This window comes from Siphateles boraxobius, unplaced genomic scaffold, assembly GCF_051911475.1.
Source record: "Siphateles boraxobius isolate OS27281-9 unplaced genomic scaffold, OSU_SipBor_1 189, whole genome shotgun sequence".
NCBI classification, from domain to species: Eukaryota; Metazoa; Chordata; class Actinopteri; order Cypriniformes; family Leuciscidae; genus Siphateles; species Siphateles boraxobius.
The window spans coordinates 1,008,902-1,013,566 of NW_027508798.1; positions in this window are offsets into that span (position 1 = coordinate 1,008,902).

Here is a 4,665-nt window from a genome sequence, read left to right on the forward strand (position 1 = left end):
ACCTTATTTTTTTATATATCATATTAACAATGACAACAGGTCGATATTTGTCAAGTTGCAAGACATGCATGAATATATAGGCAAACATTATATTTGATTAGACACATGGCAATTCACAGAATCATCTTGCTCGAGCACTTTTGGAGCACCCAGGTGAAAAAGACGTAAATAAATGTATTAAAAATGTACTTGAGTATGTTTTTAGTAAAATACACTTTTTGCCAGGGTTGATGTTGTCCCCACCACTTTTTAAAACATCTCGCGGCACGGATGTACCAATACAAATAAATAATTGTATGTAGCCTACTGTACGGGAGGGTTTTTTTTTTTTTTTGGTGGTGTAAATATATTTATTCTGAAGCAATATTTTCAGATTTTACATACTTAAATCTTCATATTTGTGATGTTTACCCCAGTGTGTTATTTATTTTTATAAAGAGAACTTTTATTACCTTATTAAATGTATGTATCATCTTTCATGTCAAATTCTTACATTTGATCAATAAATTCAGTTATAATAATGAGACACTGGGCTGTTACATCGAATTAAATAATTCGCACTGCAAAATTACAACTGCAATAAATAATGTTATGAGATTGATGTTCTAAATAAATGTTTGAATATACAAATAAAAAAAATGCAATACTTAAACATGAAACTAAACCGCCAATAGGTGGCGGCAAGTGACCGTCTTAATTAGTGAGTCATTGAGTCATTCATACAAAAGATTCCTTCAAAACGCTGAATTAAAGCCCTGCATAAACCCGCTTACAAGAGTAAAAGACTGCAGGCTGCACCGTCTTTGCTAATTGGTAAGTGCATTATACAAGTATAATTTAGTAAATACATTATAAAAGTAAACTGGTGTTGACGTCATGTTAGTCTGTTACATAATTATATCAAAAATAAAAGTTTACAAACGTTTACACTGACAGTCTGACAACCTGAGACGTGTCAGATAAGCTGGGTAGCAGGCAGTTAGCTGAAAAGAGTAGCAAAATTCAAGGCCCGAAATTTGAAATTGCAGTGACGGATTTGAGAAGTTGCAAGTGCCTAATTGAGGTTGTACTGCGATTAAAGGCAAATATATATTACAAGTTTGTGCGTGTCATTGTATTTCTGTGAATGGCATTTTACACATTTGTGACTATTTGTCTGCAGCTTCAAATTCAGAATACAGGTTTGTGACTTTTGTCTGCGAGTGCAAATTTCAACATTCAACTTCAGATTTTAATTTTACAGGTTTTCACATTGGAGCTGTGAGTGTAAATGTTCACGTACAAGTATGAATATTTATTGTACAAGTTCTCAAATTCACATCTACGTGCTCTCGAGTTTTGATACTCTTTTAAAAGTAGGCCTACTTATATTGTGAGTTTTTGGTCAAAATCCTCTTACCTGAACATTTTTCTTTGCTTTCTCACGATGTGGAGCATGCTTAAGGGTCACGGCTATCATATCTTCCACACTCTGGGTCTTGTGGTGTGGATACACCTTACTGCAGGCACCTTCAAGTAATAGTTCACAGTAATTATAACTAGATCACAGACACATGTAGAAAGTATTATTCTCGATAGTATTAAAAATCCATCATGTTCTCATAACAGACCATTACTACTAATATTTATATGCTAAGTTTGAAGGAATATTTCAATCAAAGAGAATGAATCTATCACATTCCACTTGCGCTTTTTGCAACCTTGGAGACAGGATCTCTTGAGTAATGTTTTGAACTTACGTATGATCACATCATTGATCAGCAGTTGCTGAAATGCCCGTTTTCCTTTTCTCCCGTTGTATTATGCTATTCAGCCCAAAGGGAATTCTCTCCGATTTTTTTTAGCATTCTTCTAATGCCATCCCCCAAACTGCCTGCACTCTGAAGACAAAGATATCGAATCTACAAACAAACAACAACAATCAGTTATCAAAGAACAGTGCCAAGAAATTGATCTTGCAATTGAACGTGATAGTTACGTTTACTACTTAAAAATGTCATCAAAGCTAAAAATCATATCTAGTCAAACCGCATCACGACATCGCTACAAATACAGTATGGGATTAAAATCAGCGAACATCAATAGGCTTAGACTACGTTACCTTGTTTCAGCGAGTAAGTGAATTAAGTGTGTAAATAAATCCCACACTTTAGACAATTCCTGTCGTTTATTTACATATTTATTCTCCGCCATCGTGCCAACTAAATTCATATGCTTCCTGAACAGGTCCGTGTGAATAAACGGTCCGTGTGAAACAATCAAATCCCTGCGCCGCGTGTATAGTGCGCGTATAGTGCGCGTATAGTGCGCGTATAGTGCGCGTCATAGGAATTTAACGAGGCTTCGAGGCAGAGTTTTTGCCTCGAGGAATTTTTGTAATCGAGTAACTCGAGTAATCGTTTCAGCCCTACTCTCATGTCAGGGCTCCGGAAACCAGTGAGTAAGTGACCAGTGACTTTCCTTCTGTTACTGCAGGTGTGTTCTTTATTTTGACTGCACTGGTTCGAAACAAGGCAAGGCAAGGCAAGTTTATTTATATAGCACATTTCATACACAATGGTAATTCAAAGTGCTTTACATAGAAGAAATTAAAACAATCAAAAGAAATCAGAATAATTAAAACAGTTTAGAATAAAAGATAAAATACAGAAATAATCAAATGAAATCAGAGTAATTATAACAAAATAAAATACATTGCAAACAGTCGGACGAACAGGTGCACAGTGCTCATCCAGTAAATGCACAGCTAAACAGAAGTGTTTTGAGTCTGGATTTGAATGTGACTACTGTAGGAGCACATCTGATCTCTTCTGGAAGCTGTTCCAGCATAGTAGCTAAAGCAGACTCGCCAAGCTTAGAGTGAAGCCTCTGTGTTTCAAGCTGATGTGATCCTAATAATCTGAGGGATCTGTTGGGTTTATATTCAGTGAGAGAGTATTTTGGAGGCCTGTAAACAATGATAAGTAAAATGCGTGGAGCACCTTTTAACACAATACCCAGATATTCGAAAGACGGGTAATTCCCAAATGATATTTGCTTACATTGATAGACATCTTTAAAAAGAGCAGCTAAACAGTATGTTCATTTATTATAAAATGGCCATTATTAATGCCATTCTCTTTTGTTATAATAAACTACTGTTATTTAAATATTGTGCATTGTTTCAACAGAGTCCTTCCTTCAAGAGCTTAAACGCTCACTGGGTGAGGACATACATGAGGATGAAACGGCACTTCAAGCCTCAACAGACTGGTCGACCCGAAAGAGCCTCATATCAGGGTGATGGGAGAAAGAGAGACCCCCACTGGTCAACACCATGGTGGCTCGACAACATGCGGCAACTCGGATCTGCCAACAGTGTGGAAACGGTCCAGCCGTTATCCGTTGTTGTGACTGCCGACCACACCCATTCTTCTGTGGCCAGTGTGATGTCAGGGTCCACCGAGGTCAAGTGTTCCACAACAGGGATTGAATGACACGTGCATTTTTTCATCCGTTGCCTGCCACAACTCGTATTGTGGAGAGGGTTCTAACCCAGTGTGGTAAGCTGTAGTTTTTGAAAGTCTCATTCTCAGACTTGTTAATTCCAGTTATCACCTGAAAAACTAAATACTGTCTTCTGATAGGTTGATGAAGCCATCAAGTACATCTGGTTTAAAAATAGTTCCAGTAAATAAATGTTATTCTTTAATTCTCGTCCATGTGTTTTTTTGTTTTTTTCGAGAGCGTCTTGTACATTTGGAGATGCCAGAGACAATATGCGGTTGTCTACGAGGATCGTCCAGTGTCATCGCAGGACATAGTTGTGGTTACAATGAATGGTAAGAAGAACTTTATGGGTGGGGTGGGGTGGGGGTCACTTCTGTAGAAGTGGCTGCAGAATTTCACCCACAGCTATTTGCTGATCACACCTCGTATATACTCCCTCTCACTTTCTGTCACAACCCTTATGAAAATCAACCATGGTTTTACTATAGTAAAACTGTAGTTAACTACGACTGTAGTAACCATGGTATTTTGGTGCGAACAATGGTTTTTAAAAACCATGGTTTTGGTACCATGGTTTTACTACCGTTATATTGTAGTAATACTATAGTAAAACTGCAGTTTTACTAAATTATCTTGAATTACATTTAAGCCATTTAGTTACAACAAACATCTACAAAATAACGACAGAAAGAAGTTATCATTCTATGATACAGACTTTATTACAGAAATTACATAATCTGAAAGAAAATATAAACTTGCATTTGTTCCTACGTGTGACATAAAACAATAAACTACAAAGTTATACAAAATTATTGGTGATAAAGTGGTGCTGTGCAATGGTTAAAAAATGTAGTTGCTAATTTACAAATAAAAAAACAGCAATTTTAGATGAAAAATAGCTGACTTTAAATACCTTTAAATACACATTATCTACTTCCTCTAAAATTTATATAACCTGTAAACACATGCCCAACACAAGCATGTTTGCAATTTATACCGTACATACATTAACAGGATTACAACAATATTACTTACTACAAGAACAATAAATACTATAAATTCAGAAGAAATGAGCAGTTCTTTTAAGAATGTTTTAAATGATATCCACTCACAAGAGATGGAGACATGGAGTCACCTCCACACTTTAAATTCTAGGTGATGCAGCATCCATGCCAG